Source organism: Zeus faber (genome assembly GCF_960531495.2).
Source record: "Zeus faber genome assembly, chromosome: 22".
Taxonomy (NCBI): Eukaryota; Metazoa; Chordata; class Actinopteri; order Zeiformes; family Zeidae; genus Zeus; species Zeus faber.
In genome coordinates, this window is record NC_137209.1 from 7,856,287 (window position 1) to 7,862,583 (window position 6,297).

The window sequence follows — 6,297 nt, forward strand, 5'->3', positions numbered from 1 at the left end:
ACGACGCTCTCACTGGGACCTCACACACACATGGAGGGGACGTGTGTGTGTGTGTGTGTGTGTGTGTGTGTGTGTGTGTGTGTGTGTGTGCATGTGTGTGGGTGTGGGTGTGTGTGTGTGTGAAAACATGTGACGATGGCAAAATTTGTCCTATCCCATGTATGTGAATTTGTCTGAAATACATGTGTGTTTTGTTTGGGTATTTGTGTGGGCGTGTGTGTTTGTTATCCTGTACTTGTGAGGACCGTTCTCCGAATTTACTATTTATTTGATTTAGAAGTGCACCAGCGACATGGGCCCTCACCAACCCGGTGTATTTACTCGGACCTCACTTTGATACCAGCACGAGAATGTGTGTGCGTGCGTGTGAAAACAAAGCACCTGCTGCGTTCCTGCAGGAAGCACCTGTTGCCGGCCGTGTCTCCCTCCGACGACAGCGGGTTTGATCTGAAAACTCCCCAAACACACACACTTACACACACACTAACAGACGGCTTGAGCCCACGGTGCATTCTGTCCCGAGTGGAGCACGTGACGGGTGCGTGTGTGTGACTCTGCTCGTGAGGACCGTTCTCGGAATTGGAGGGGCACCTGAAGGGGGTCCTCACTAACCAGGTGTATTTACTCGGACATCACTTTAGTACCTGTGTTTGTGTGTGTGTGTGTGTGTGTGTGTGTGTGTCTGTGTGTGTGTCTGTGTGTGTGTCTGTGGTGTTATGTTTACAACTCACAGGGGGTAAAGTTTTATGGGAGGTGACTGCTGCACTGCAACCAATGCCAAAGTTCAACAAGACCTCTTGCTCTCTCTCTCTCTCTCTCTCTCTCTCTCTGTATCCCCCTTATCCTCCTGACGAACCTCCCCCCATTTCCCTGTCTGTCTTCTTTTCATGTCTTCTCCTTTGACACACACACACACGCACACACACAGACGCAGACGCAAATGTGATCTCATTCTCTCCTTACAGTCTGTCTCTTTGTTTGACACCTACTCCTCCGTTCTGAGAACCATGCAGAGTCCAAGTTCAGCAGGTTTCAGGCGCACACACACACACACACACACACGCACACACACACACGCGCGCACACACACACACACACACACCATACACACACACATACGCACACACACACACACACACGGCTTCTGTTAACCTGAGAAGGAGGGGGTCAATCCCTGTGATCCACAGCCTGCATGCCTTCCATACAGACATGCTGCCGACAGAGCAACCCGACTCCCGGCCAGATTAGAACTAATCAAGCATAGAGCCGGCAGATATATATACACACACTCTATATACAGTGTGTGTAAATATATATATATATATATATATATATATATATATATATATATATATATATATACAGTTTTTTACTATATACATCATTGATCATTGGGAGTGGATCCAAGTGACCGACCAGGTCAGTTCAAAAGAATCTTTCAGGCTGATGGTGTATTGACAGACGTCACCAAACAAGGCTTTGGTCGTTTTCCTTCAGATGGAGACTGGACTCTAGGCAACAACAAGCTGCAGACGCTCCGCTTCTGTGACGTTTGAATGCGCCGCCACATTTGGTTCATTTGTGCGCGTTTCGAGCCGTCTGGCATCCTTTTGGAAAGGACGACACGTTACCTGTAACTACTGAGATGTTTCTAGAAGCAAATTGGACAATTAAGTCATCGAATCATATGGAGCTCTGTGTTTCAGATCCTCCTACTAGTAACTATTCCCATTGTTACTAGTATCTATTTCCATTGTTACTAGTATCTATTTCCATTGTTACTAGTATGTATTCCCATTGTTACTAGTATCTATTCCTATTGTTACTAGTATCTATTCCTATTGTTACTTGTATCTATTCCTATTGTTACTAGTATCTATTCCTATTGTTACTTGTATCTATTCCCATCGTTACTAGTATCTATTCCCATTGTTACTAGTATCTATTCCTATTGTTACTAGTATCTATTCCTATTGTTACTAGTATCTATTCCTATTGTTACTTGTATCTATTCCCATCGTTACTAGTATCTATTCCCATCGTTACTAGTATCTATTCCCATTGTTACTAGTATCTATTCCCATTGTCACTAGTATGTATTCCCATCGTTACTAGTATCTATTCCCATTGTTACTAGTATCTATTCCCATTGTCACTAGTATGTATTCCCATCGTTACTAGTATCTATTTCCATTGTTACTAGTATGTATTCCCATTGTTACTAGTATCTATTCCTATTGTTACTTGTATCTATTCCCATTGTTACTAGTATCTATTCCCATCGTTAATAGTATCTATTCCCATTGTTACTAGTATCTATTCCCATTGTCACTAGTATGTTTTCCCATCGTTACTAGTATCTATTCCCATTGTTACTAGTATCTATTCCCATTGTTACTAGTATCTATTCCCATCGTTACTAGTATCTATTCCCATTGTTACTAGTATGTATTCCCATTGTTACTAGTGTGTATTCCCATTGTTACTAGTGTGTATTCCCATAGAGATCAAGGTTAGTACACGTGTACAGCACATTACCAGCGGTTCCCATATATCTCACAGTAGTAGTTGCACATTGTGTTACTATTAGTTTGGAATACTGCATGGTACGTCTGCAGAAACGCTTTGGGCAGCTTTCCAAACTCCCTGAACCCTCGTATCGTCTGCGTTTCCAACACGTTGACTCTGTCGGAGCAGCGGTCGTGTGGTTCCCAGCGGCTGCAGGTGGCACCAGTCGTCTCGTCGGCCTGGGGTCGCGAGGCGTCTGTCACGTCCCTCCGTCCCGTCGTCCTTCCTGCGTTGCCGTGGCTTTGTAGTCTGCCTTGTGTCTTTGTAGTCGGCGGCTCGAGCCCGACTCTGACAGTCACTGCGTTTTAGGGCTGAGCCGGGTGATTTACGGCACGGGGGGGAGGCTTTTTCTTTCTTTTTTTAATCATTTCTTTTCCAGTGGGTACGGCGTGGTCTGGTTGTTGTTAGAGTGCGCGCACACAGTCACAGACACAGACACAGACACACACACACACACACACACACACACATGCATTCAATTGGTCTAGTGGCTGGTATTGGGGATCCAGGAACTCCAACCTCTCAGTAAGAGTTTGAGGGGGTAACACTAGCCTCCCCAGCCCAGATGCTATGGTCAAAGGCCCCCACCCCCACTTCCAGCTGTGGGTTGGATGGGTCAGCTGTGTGTGTGTGTGTGTGTGTGTGTGTGTGTGTGTGTGTGTGTGTGTGTGTGTGTGTGCAGGACCGCCACTTTCATGGGTTGCGGTGAACTCCGTCTAGTTGCATTTGATCCGTAACTGATTGGATTTCAGGCAGGACACGGTGACCCCTGACCCCCCCGATACACACACACACACACACACACACACACTAATTATTCTGACAACCACCATTCCACCCTGGTTCAAACAGGTTCTCATCTGTACAGCTTTTTGTGTGATAACTTCAGTATATATATATATATAATATATATTACAGTATATATTATATAGCGCTGTAGGGCTGGGCGATATTGACCAAATCAAATTGTGAATTAAGTTTTTATTTTTATGAATACCTCTGTATTGATAACTTGACGACATTTTGGGGGATGACAATTGGTGCTTTCGCGATATATTGACACACCAGAAATATTTGAGAATCAGTCGCAGGATATTATGACGTCAGCAGGTAGGTATGGACTGGAACAGCAAGAAGAGTCGGCGAAGTTGCGAAGTTCCATAATTTTATGTAAGCGTTTAAGAAAACATTTAATCTAACTGCTTATGCATCGCGATATTATGTTACCAAAATCGCATCTTCATGCTGCACGGGAAAATTCCAGGTCAGGTTCTACCTGAACTGCCCGAACAGGAAGTCCTAAGCTTACAGCGGCTCGTCTCTCTGAGCCAATGAGCCTCAGGGAACTGGGCCGTCTCCTCTTGATCGTTTGATTAAAACAATAAGACTCGGATGTAAAAAATCGGGACGTGGAAGTGGACGACGGTCTCTGAAACGACCCTGCAGCCGCGGCCTCGGGGCGCTTTGAATTGCGCCCTCAGGTCTGCTGTCTTGGCATTCAACCCTCAGGTCCAAGTCCTCCGGCGGTTTATCTATTTGAGCCACAGAGTTTCACTTCAATGGGCGCGGTCATCTCCTCCAATCGTCTGGTTAAAGAATCCTCCATTCTGATGAATCAGGACTTGAATTTGCGGCGACAGCTTCTGAACCATCATACTGTCAGGTCGATCACCCACGGGAAAGCGAAAATGAAGTTACATCATTTTGCAGTGTATTAAAAAAATTGGAAATTATAGATATTTTGAATATGTTATATTTTTAATATACAGAGTGAACACTGCAAGTCAGAAGAATGGAACAAAAGGTTAAGATAAGTACTGTATTTTAAAAACTTTTGTTTATGAAACTCAGCCACATAAACGCCTCAGTGAGGTTTGAAGCAATATATATTTGTTAATAATAAAAAGATAAAAACGTGGTTTAACAGTAACCCTTCAGGAAATCCGGACCTTGATTCAGACACATATTGTTAAAATTAAAATTGTTAAGAATTAAAATATATTCTGTTTGCATTTTTTACAGTGAGTTGTTTTTTTTTTTCATAAAAACATCAGAAACATAAGGACGTTTAAATATTGATATATTAACCTCACCTTTCCTGCGGGTGAGCGACATAGACAGAGACGAAGAGAGAAAGAGGAACCGAGCCATCTGAGTATATACCAGAGACAAAGAGAGAAAAAGGAACCGAGCCGTCTGAGTATATACCAGAAACTTTTTACAGTGGAGTCTCCAAAATCTTCTACTCTGAGTCTCCTTTGAAGTTACATAGTGTACGAAGGCGGGCACCAGATCTTCACTGGGGACCCTGATGTGAAGAAAAACCGGCAAAGATCACCTCAGAGAAGCTGAACACCGCACAACCCTGTGTTGCGACACGTTCAGATGCAGCTTGTCCCTCCTGCTGTCGCAGGTTCAAGTCCCAGCTTTTCCATCCGAGTCCTGTTCCATTAATCACATGATCGTAGGAGACGACAGAATGTGATCAGACTCTTGACTGAGGATGTTGAGTTTCCCAGACTTGACGGTTCAATGCCAGGTGAGCTTTTGAAAGCTGGCAATATAAGAGAAGGGACCTGGCAGTTTGACTGCAACCTCTGTGAAATACATATCAAGGGTGTCTAACCCTACAACAAAGTCAATAGCAAACTCAACATGTCGCAAAAGCTCAAAGCCCACATGAACCAGTCTACGAAAACCCCTGGCTTCATACTTCCCAGAGGCTGGGGGGGTGCCAAGTCCCCCCCCAGACCCACCACAGCAGGATTTGTTGTTGTTGCGATCCAGCTGCCAGGGCAGAGAGGGAGTCAAACCAGCCGCCTGCCCAACATCCACAGATGCGCGCCGGGTTTGTGACACCATCACGCCACCAGGTCCCCTTCACACTCCAGCCTGTTCTCTGAGCGCTTTTTAAGTCGCTCTTATTTTGCCGGCTTTCAAAAGCTCACCTGGGATTGAACCGTCAAGCCTCTGAACTTGAAAGCCCTCGAGCCAACGACATACCTCTTTGAGCCACCACACCTCTAGAAGTTCGGTCTCCTCCGCCAAACACCTGATTAAAGGAACAGATCTTGGAGACTTAAACCAGGGACAGCAGCATGTCCCACTTCCCCACCTGGTAACATCCATAGCCTGTTGAGTTCTCCGGGCGTGTTTAAAGGCGCACTGGTAATGCTGGCTTTCAAAAGCTCACCTGAGATCAAACCCTCAAGACTCGGCACACAGACACTCGTATCGAACGACTTATCCCTTTGAGCCACCGAGGCTTACCGAGCTCAGTCTTCTCCGACAATGACCCGATTAAGCGAACCTATGGAAAAGTGGGAGCTTGAACCTGTGACTTCAACGCAGCATCTCAACCACTGCCGCACCTGGTCACAGATTCCAAAGTTGCACTCGTGTAGCCGAAGGTCAATGGCATCGAACCATCAAGTCTCAGAACACCGACGTTCTCTTTTAACAGCTTATCTCGGTGAGCCACCGAGTGGGTCACTGTTTTTTTTTTCTCGTTCACATATAGGGCACTTCACACACACTATAATGGTTTCGTAGAGGCACCTTAGCGGGCACTACATAATGTTTCCTCTATCGAAGCGGCACCGTAAACAGCTGATAGTCCCATTCCAGAGATGAAGAAAAAACATAAATCCAGACTTTCATTAATAAATATTTTTATTTTGTAAATACTCATAGAGAAACTGTAGAAAAGTAAAAACCTCTGGGATATAC